Source organism: Neophocaena asiaeorientalis, unplaced genomic scaffold (assembly GCF_003031525.2).
Source record: "Neophocaena asiaeorientalis asiaeorientalis breed wild unplaced genomic scaffold, Neophocaena_asiaeorientalis_V1.1 scaffold143, whole genome shotgun sequence".
In the NCBI taxonomy this organism is placed as follows: domain Eukaryota; kingdom Metazoa; phylum Chordata; class Mammalia; order Artiodactyla; family Phocoenidae; genus Neophocaena; species Neophocaena asiaeorientalis.
This window is the reverse complement of record NW_020175536.1, coordinates 2,690,248-2,700,970: the sequence shown is the minus strand read 5'-3', so window position 1 is coordinate 2,700,970 and position 10,723 is coordinate 2,690,248. Positions and strand designations below refer to the sequence as shown.

Here is a 10,723-nt window from a genome sequence, read left to right as displayed (position 1 = left end):
TCACTGTTGTGGCCTCTCCCACTGTGGAGCACAGGCTCCGGATGTGCAGGCTCAGCGGCCATGGCTCACGGGCCCAGCCGCTCCGCGGCATGTGGGATCTTCCCGGACCGGGGCACAAACCCGTGTCCCCTGCATCGGCAGGCGGACTCTCAACCACTGAGCCACCGGGGAAGTCCTGAACTGATTTTTTGAAATGCATTCTGAAAGAATCCTCTTCATCCAGAAGCTGATGGTGAGCTCTTTGGAGTCAGCCAAGGTTGAGATTCAATCCTCAGCCTGTGTAGCCATGTGACATGTGAGTCAGTCTCTGAACATCTGTTTCCTCATTCAGTCGGTAACAATAACTACCACAGAGTTTTGTGGTGATCAGATGTAATGTTTATAAAGTGCTTAGCACAGTCCTGGCAAACAGAATTCAATAAATGGTATACGTATTTTAGACTAAATGTCCCATGAGGTCATGTCTATGGTGGGTTGTTTTTATTTGGGGTTTTTTTGCTTTTTGTTTGTTTTTGTTTTTTGCCTTTGCTCAGTGTCCGACACATCGCTGGCACTCAATATCGAATGAATGAGGGCTCCAGAGTAGGAAGGGTGGGGAGTGCAGCCCTGATGGGTCTCTTATCAGGCTCTCTGATGGCAGGAGACAGATGACCTCGATCTTGCGGAGCCCTCATGCTCTCCACCTCACTCTGGCCCCGATCAAGCCTGCAGGTGTTCACCCACTGATTCTGGAGGCTGCTCATCAGCCGATTCAGAGCAACAAGTTCCTCGCTGTACAAATGAGAGAATTTCTGTGGAGAAGCGAAGATTGCCAGAAGTTGTACCAAGAACGTGGAGGGCATTTCTTCTCTCAGCAGCTGGTGGAGTTCATGGCCAGTGGGCCAGTCTGAGCCTAAATCCTCCCCCACAAGGATGCCATCCAGATCTGGAGGACCCAGAGGGACGGGACCCACCAGAGTGTTTTGAGCATGCCACGTGGCCCCAGATTCAGTTCGTGGGAGTTTTGGCCTCACCAACACCTGTAACACAACCCATGGCTCAGACTGTGGTTTCAGCCACTAGAGAGTTTGCAGCCTTTTCCCTTGACTTCAGTGAACAGTGCTGGTATGAGGAAGAGGAGCCTTAGCTGCACTACAGTCCAGAGTAGGGCTGTCTGTCTGTGAAGACTGGTGGCATTACCTGGCCTCTTCTCACAGACCTCTGGTCCAGAGTGTTCTCCTAGGACCGGGGAGGCCTGGGGCTCATTGCACCATCTCTGCTGGCCACCGCCACCTGCATAAGGGCCTAGCTCCTTGCTGCCATCTCTTCTAGAATCTAACTCTCTATCTGCCTCTTCTCTGGAATGTCCATGGGTGGTTCGGAGGAATAATGGCTCCTCCTTTCTCTGAGAACTATTCATCCGTTTTCAAGGAGGAGCTTTCCTAATTGACGTGCCTGAAAAACGCAGTGGCCCTGTATTAGCAATATTTGGTCTATTTTCCTTAATGAAAGTCAGTGTTCTACTGAAACCTCAAGGCTGGGAGCACTACTCTAGGTGCTATCTCTCTATCCTTAACTGGAGTAATTAAACCTGTTCTGAAGTAAAAAAAAAAAAAAAAAAATCGCATGAATGAAAAGCTTCTATTTCAATAGTTAAAAATGATATGTCCCTTAAGTTAATTTAATTACTAATAAAGTCCTGGGCTTATTAGCTATTTGCATTTCCAGTCTGTCATTTTAAAATTCATGTCCTCTGGCCATTCAACAAGGGAATTTGTAGGTTTTTACCAAGTGTTTAAAATATGACCCACACTTGACGTCCAAAAAGTTCACGTCTAAGAATTTATCTTAAAGAAACAAAGCAGCTATATTCACAAATACATATACATTTACTATATTAATTATATATATATATTTTTCTTTGTGTTGTTTAGTACTTTTTAGTTTTCCTATAGTTTTTTTAAATAATCAGAGAAAAAATAATAAATATGATTTGGAGAAAAAAACCCCAAAATAGAAAAACCTCCTGTGGGAAATTACTATTAAACAAGTTTTTAGTTGATGGACACATTAAACCTAACTGAATCAATCCTGAGAATCCCAGTGGTCACCCATTCTCTGTCTGTCTGTCTATCATCTATTATAGATTTTATCTGGACCAACTGGAAACCATTTACTTTTCAATATTCATAAGAACTTGGTCAGTGAGTCACCCATATTTACTGCTCATTGTTTAATATGAATCCCTGTAACCACCTGAAATGTCTCTCTCCAAGGGAAAGCTCTCCTCTGGGTGTTCACCCCATCTGGGCCAGTCACCAACTTGAGATCTAGCTCACATTCTACTTTGGACTTTGCCCTTCTTTTCTGTATAGTCTCTGTTCAAAGATGCATTAGGATTTGAGACTGTTTTAAGCTGCAAGTCAGAACATGCCTCAGTTCATGGAAGGCAGTGTGGTCATGTGGAAAGAATGAGATTTGGATTCAGATAGAATTAGATTTAAATCTCAGCCCTACATTTATTAGTTGTGTGATTTTAAGCTATTTAAAAAAGGGTAATAACGCCTACTATGTAGTGTTATGAGAATTAAATAATGACAATGTGTATATACACCTGGGCCTGGCATGCAAGAGCAACTCAATAAACAGTTCTCTGCCTCATTTTTCTCCTTTCCTCATTCCCTTCATAGAACCTGCTGCATCTGATGAGGAGAAGGGACCCCTGCAGAATATAAGGAGATGCGTATTAGGAGGTGGAAATGAAGATGGAAGGAAACTAGTGGGTGGAGTGGCAGAGGCGGTTGGGTAGTGAAGATCAGAACTGGAAGAAAGCCCGGATTGACTGTTTTGTAAGTGTAGGAAGCGTTTTAGGAGAGGAGGGAAAAACAGCACATGCTTTAAACAAGTTGGAGGAAAAGAAGGTGGGTGAGGTGGGGGCATAAGAAACATTATTACCCTCTCTTGACTGGGCTATGCCACCAATGGGCAAAGGCACATTAGGCCAGGTAAATGAGGTTGATAACGTTTCAGGTAGGAAACAGGAAGATACCAGCAAGAACAGGATATTTTCCTAATCTCAGCCAGCAAACTTTAGCTTTGGCAACCAAAATCGGTTTGACTATCAAAGGAAATATCTAGCCAAGCCTGGGAATAAGATCAAGGTTTAAATTAAATCAACTGCAATTGACAACAGTTAAGAATTATAACCAACTATATAGCACAGGGAACTATATTCAATATCCTGAGATAAACCATAATGGAAAAAAATATTAAAAAAGAATGTAGAGACTTCCCTGGTGGCACAGTGGTTAAGAATCCACCTGCCAACGCAGGGGACACGGGTTTGAGCCCTGGTCCAGGAAGATCTCTCATGCCGTGGAGCAACTAAGCCTGTGTGCCACAACTACTGAGCCTGCACTCTAGAGCCCGCACGCCACAACTACTGAAACCTCCATGCCTAGAGCCCGTGCTCCGCAACGAGAAGCCACCACAATGAGAAGCCCACGCACCGCAATGAAGAGTAGTCCTCACTTGCTGCAACTAGAGAAAGCCCACGCACAGCAACAAAGACCCAACACAGCCAAAAATAAATAAATAAATAAATTTTATGCCACATCTACTGAAGCCCACGCACCTAGAGCCCATGCTCCGCAACAAGAGAAGCCACCGCAATGAGAAAAGTCCACACACAGCAACAAGAGTAGTCCTCACTTGCTGCAACTAGAGAAAGCCCACGCACAGCAACAAAGACCCAACACAGCCAAAAATAAATAAATTTATATTAAAAAAATGTATATATATATATATATATATATATACACATACACATACATAGCTGAATCACTTTGCTGTACAACAGAAATTAACACAGCACTGTAAATCAACTATACTTCAATAAAAAAAAAATTTAACCAAACTGAAACCACACAGGTATTTTTGTTAAGACCTTATATTAGCTCACAAGCAGTATATATAATTACAAAATTTACTTGAAAATTTTTAGAGCCAAGAATTACCAAGAAAACCTTGGGGAAAAAAAACAAAGAAGGAAGACTTGTTCTTATTATAAAACTCATTAAAAAACTATAGCAATTAATTCCAAATAGAGCAATGGAACAGAATAAAGATTTCAGAAATTGATCTGTATATATATGGTCTGTTAATTAATGACTAAGATAGCTCTGCGGAGCAGGGTTAAGGGACTGTCATTTCAACAAATGGTGCTGAGGCCAGTGCATCTCCATGTGGAATAGAATGAAACATGATTCCTATCTCAGACCACACATAAAAATCAACTCCCAGCTGGACTGCAGAGTTAAATGTGAAAGGCAAATCAGATAAGCTTCTGGGACATAACACAGAAGAATCTCTTTATGATCTTAGGATAGAGCATGGTTTTCTCAAACAGAACACAGAAACATTAATCATTGACAAATTGACCTTTGTTGAAATTAAAAACTTCTGTTCAACAACACATCATTTACAGAACAAAAAGGTAAGCCACTGGAGAAGATTTTGCAATACATATACTCAACAAAGGAATTGTATAAAATATATCTCCCAGAAATCAGTAAGAAAAAGGCAGACAACCCATTCAAAAATGGGCAAAATATCTGAATACATACATCCCAAAAGATGACATCAAAATTTGCACAAAAAACACGAAATGTTCCTTAACATCATTAGTCATCAGAGAAATGAAAATAAAACCACAAGAAGATACTATTACATATCCATCAGTATGACTAAAATTAAAAAGACTGAAAATACCAAATATTTTGCAAGGATATGGACTGGTGAGAGTGGAAACTGCTATAAGCAATGAAAAAGTACAGAGTCATGATACAACATGAATGATCTCAGACATCACACTGTGAGAAAGAAGTCATACACAATAAGGTACACATCATATAATTCCATTTGAATGAAGTTATTATTTGGTAAATTTATAAAATTTGCCTGGAGAAGAATTTTATGAGCTATTTCTAGTTACAGTTTTTTAACTTTGGTAACATTCCACCAAAGTGTATAGAAAAAACTTTACATTCCCTGTCTGTACTTTGCCAGTTCTTTTGATATATTAACATGAAGGTGGAGGCCAATGCACTAAGATAAGAGAAAAAAATTAAAGGCATAAGAATTGAAACAAGAAGCAAAAATATCTTTATTGGTGGGTCACATAAAATTACACCTGGAAAATCCTAGCGCATCAAAGATAAAACAAATTTAAATGACAGAATTCAGCAAGTTAGCAGGATATAAAATTATCATGCAAAAACGAATAGCTTTCATATATAAAAATAACCAGTTATAAGATATAATGGAAGGGCTTCCTTAGTGGCACAGTGGTTAAGAATCCTCCTGCCAATGCAGGGGACACAGTTTCCAGCCCTGTTCGGGGAAGATTCCACATGCTGTGGAGCAACTAAGCCCATGCACCACAACTACTGAACCCACTCTAGAGTCCACAAGCCACAACTACTGAGCCTGAATGCCACAACTACTGAAACCCGCGTGCCTAGAGCCCATGCTCCACAACAAGAGAAGCCACCACAACGAAGAGTAGCCCCTGCTTGTTGCAATTAGAGAAAGCCCGTGCACAGCAATAAGGACTCAATGCAGCCAAAAATAAATAAAATTAATAAAATTTTTTAAAAAAGATATAATGGAAGAGAAAAACTACAATCACAATAGCAGCGCAAAAGACAATACTTAAGATTAAATTTTAGTAGTGTTCAAAACCTCTATGAAGAACATTTAGAACATTTCTGAAACATATAAAGTAGACTTGACATCCAGTCAGTTCTTCCTAATTTATAAATGTAATGCAATTCCTCCAAAAAAAAAACAAAAAAATTTTTTGTTGCTGAAGCTGCAAAATTGATACTTAAGTTCATTTGGAAAAACAAACATAAAAGAATAGCTAAGAAAACATTGAAAATGAAAAGCTATGAGGGGTGATTAGCCCTATCAGACATTATACCATACTACACAGCCTTCATATTTAAACATCGTGCTATCAACGCATGAAGAGACAGACTAATGGAATGGAATAGAAAGTCCAGAAATAGACCACACTACATATGAAAATCTAGCACACTGATGGGGCAAAGAGGCCGCTTTAATAAATGATGCACAGACAACTGGATAGTCATTTGTAAAAGATAAAATTAAATCCATTTCTCACAACTTTACACAAGAGTAAACTCTAAATGGATCAGAGATGTAAATGTGAAAGAAATGAAACTATAAGAGCACAAAAGGAGAGCAAGAAAACAAATTTTGCAATACGTTATAGACAAAGGATCAATATCCTTAATATAAGTTTTAAAAAAATTAATTTGAGGGGAAGGAACTAAAAATCCTAGAAAAATGGACAAAATACACGAACAAGCAATGCACCACAAATGGCCCTTACACATACAAGTTCAACTTCATTCATAACAGAAATGAAAACTAAAACTACACGGAGATTATCATCCACTAGATTGGCAAAAAATCAAAAGCTTGACAATAAATTCTGATGGTGAGGATATGGAGAAATAGGCAGTCTTACACATTGTTGGCAGAAATACAAAACGATGCAAACTCTCTGGAGGGAATTTGGCAGTATTTAGCAAAACTACATATGCATTCACCCTTTTACCAAGCAATCCCACCTTCTAGGAATTTACTCTGAAGATAAACTTCCAAAAATATGAAAATACTAATAAGGTTAATATTGCAGCATTATTTATATATTGTAAATATTGGAACTACTTAAATACCCATATGTAGAATGATAGAATAAACCATGGTATTTAAATTCAATGGAGGACTGTGTAGCTATGAAAAACATAAAAGACCTGTATAAAATTGTAGGGAATAATTTCTAGGATATATTGTTCAGAGTGAGAATATATATAGCGTACAAATTTTTGTATAAGAAAAATGGGGAAATTAAAAATACACATATCCACTTTTAGCAAAAAGAAATGCAGAAAGGATAAACAAGAATGAAACTGTTTACCTACAATGGATAGAGCAGAAAGAGGAGAAGGGGATGGGGCAACAGGGAAGGGAGTAAGATTTGAGGACACATGAATATACATTGAAGAAAATAATAAGGGGTAAAGGAGCATTACCCCTTGCAACCTACTCTCAAAAGATTGAAAAAAAAGTCTATGTAAGTGTGCATGTTCCTGCTTGTATATGAATATATATGTGTGGAACATACACACATAGAGAATAACTTTTTAAATGATGAAATGTTAAAAATTGGTGACTCTGCGTAAAAGGTAAAAAGTACTCTATTATTCTTACACATTTTCCATAAATTTGTTATTATTTCAAAATTAAAAGTTTAAAAAACATGACCTGGTTTTAAAGCACTACTAAAAAGTTCAGAAATCAAGACTGGGATGATCAACCACTGGGCGTTTTCAGATATGTCTATGATGAATGGATAGATGTCATTTTACAAGTCCTATTTCCGGACTATTAAGACCAACAGACAAAAAAAAAAAACCCCACAAAAAACCAACAGATGTGCAATTGCACCTCTTATTCCACTAGGCAGTGGCTTTTTGCCTCTAGCAGCATTTGCGCAAAGTCCAGATACACCCCGCAATCAGTTCAAATGCAATCATAGGTAGGCTGAAGTTAGTTTTATAAGCTTACAGTGGAGAAAATACTGATTATTAAACAAGACGAACATGAAACTCTTGAAATTAAACAGGCACTGTGATCAAGGGTACTCAAGCACTAGTGTTAGGTAGCTGTGCGTGAACCATCACCACTGCCTAGCGGCTCTGACAGGCAGAAGAGAGCGTGGCCTGGGCCAACCAGCCTAACATCCATTGTGCTTCTTTCATTTAATCAACTATTACGTGCAATCACCAGCCAAGAGCCCTTTGAATCTCACTTTACCACTTACGACATCAAGGCACACAGATTAAATATTCTTTTATTTGACCCAAATTATTATTGAGTGATAACATTTAAATTACACATCAGAAAGCAGTACAATTACCTCTTAAAACAGGCAATGATGGTTTAATTAAAAGAGTTTGATAAAGAAGATATGGAAAAATCAGGATGTCAAGAAAAGTATCAAGGTGAACATATACCTTGATACAAAGACTAAAATATTTGACTATACAATTTGGGGTTCTAATTCAACAATTTTTGTTAGTAGTCATGCCGAAAATAACTGGAGAAATATATACATCATTGTTGAGAGGTTGTGTCTGGGGAGAGGATTATAGGGAAATACACACGTTTTGATAAAATTTCAATGTCTGAATTTTGAAGAATAAATATGCATTTCCTTTACGATTTAAACAGCTAAAATCAGATCTAGTTATCAGTCATGGCAATAGCAAGCTACGTGAACTGACTTCTTAAGAGGCTAAGCTAAATCACTAGTATTTTCAGACCTAGCTATTAAACATTAAGTTCAGACTATTAACAGAAAATGAGATAAGCAAATGATGAAATATGGACATTTCTCATTCAAAATATGGAAGCTCTTTGGACTCAAAAAACCAACTCTTCGTTCTATAAAATCTTTTATAATAACCTTAATGGTAGTTAGCTTTAAAAAGCCACAAAATACTGTGAATTAAATGTATGAGATACAAAAGAGGACATCAGGTTACATTGGGGGATGGTTATTTTTATTAATTAATTAATTTATTTTTGGCCATGTTGGGTCTTCGTTGCTGTGCGTGGGCTTTCTCTAGTTGTGTGGAGCGGGGGCTACTCTTCGCTGTGGTGCGAGGGCTTCTCACTGCAGTGGCTTCTCTTGTTGCGGAGCACAGGCTCTAGGCACTGCGGGCTTCAGTTGTGCCACGTGGGCTCAGTAGTTGTGGCACACGGGCTTCGCTGCCCCGCAGTATGTGGGATCTTCGCAGAAGAGAGGCAGAAGAGAGTGGACTAGGGATCGAACCCATGTCCCCTTCATGGGCAGGCGTATTCTTAACCACTGTGCCACCAGGGAAGTCCTGCTATTTTTAAATATAGTACATTTCAACAGAAAACTTTTACAATGGGAGACTTTTTTATTCCATTTTTCTAATAAAGAGTTTTTCCTCTTTGTTTATTAAAACATAAAACGTTTTCTTCTTGACCCTTTACATGTAAAATTTATCAATTTTACGGGCAATTTCCTGGCAATTTCAACAGGCTGAGCCAGGTGAAATATGTCAAACAATTTACACATAAAATTAGAAAGCTAACTTTCTAATTTAGCTTAGTTTTAGCATAGTTTAGTATGCACAGGTTCCAAATTTACTGCAAAACTACACTGGCTTAAGTTTAGATTTGGAAGCACCACCTTGTGGCGAAAGTAAGAACTTCTGAATTGCAGGAGTCAAGACGTGTTTCCAGGAGAGAACACTGGTGGGCTTCTGAGGCATTGGTCAAGTTCTATTTCCTGACCTGTGTAGAGAATGCCATGAGGCTCACTTTATCATTATTTGTTAAAGCACATGACTTTTCTGTTATTGCAGGTCATAATTTTTAAAGTTTAGGGAAAAAATGTCCAATTTGTACCCAAACTGAAAGTCGTATGCCTAAATGCTTGAATTTTCTAAGTACCAGTTTTATTTCCTAGAATTGTAAACGCACTATTGTATTTTTGATACACAACAAAATGTCAGAAAGAGGGATATTCTTTGGTAAACGATGGAAGGATTTTTTCCCTCAGAACGTTTTCACTGAGGCCCTGTCTCAGCCTCGAGGAACTGTAAGGGCTCTGCAGTCATCTGGAAATCACCGCTACACACCTATCCCAACATGTCTGAGAACTGTCCAAAAAACCCTAGACTTCACTGCATCAATACAGAATATCAAGGATATGTGGCATATTTAACTATGCAGCAATATTCATCAAAAAGGTTTTTCTTTCCTATTTACTGTATTTCCAGGAGGTGACACACGTTATTCGCAAAATGACCTGAATTGGCTGAGAGTTTCACCCTCTCTCACTGCCATGGAATCACTTCTCCTAGGAGCTAACAGAATCACATTTAGTATCTCTTTCATACCGTAGAGCAGTTTGTAGAAAGGGAGAAAGCCTTACTCTTTTTTTCTCAGGAACCTGTCAGGACGCATTAGTGACCATCTCCCTCACTATGACCCTCACCCCAGCAGGTGACATCTCACTGGCAGGTGAGAAGAGCCATTGGCTGAGTCTTCCCAGACAGCCACCCAAACCAGCTTCCATCCCACCATGGAGAGCAACTCTTACTCATGATTTCATCTTTGCTTCATTCAAATACTGGGAATATTAAAGACGGGAGCAGATGTGTCTGAGAATCTTTCACAGGACAAGGCCTTCTGCTGAGTTAATGCAACCTGCTAAAATAATCCTTATGCTCAAGTGAGGCACAGAAAACATTTTTAAAGAAACTAAGGCTACATCGCAATTCTTGACTTAGACCCATTAAAAGGGCTATGATATAGAGGCAGCCACTAAGCAAATGCTGTCTTTTATAGTTTGACACATTCTAGGTATGAATATGCCAATAATCAGGAACATCACTCAGTCTAGCGTTTGTTTCTACATATAAAGAAATGTCAGGCTGTTGTACCACCAAGATCTATAACTTCCTTAAGGAGTCTTGAATATATAGCTGCACTGTTAGATGAAAAGAAGGAATACTCTCAGGGAGTCTTTAAACAGTCTTAAAAAGGAGAATGGGATTATTGAACTTAAATCTGAAGAGGTCAAATCTTTAGGTCCCCCGAATACACGTAAGAA

General features: G+C 38.7%; 1 pseudogene; it reads left to right on the top strand.

Moving 5' to 3' along the window:
- Positions 1–647: 647 nt before the first annotated feature.
- Positions 648–1,126, top strand: LOC112390378 (nucleoside diphosphate kinase 6 pseudogene; annotated as a pseudogene).
- The last annotated feature ends 9,597 nt before the right edge of the window (positions 1,127–10,723 follow it).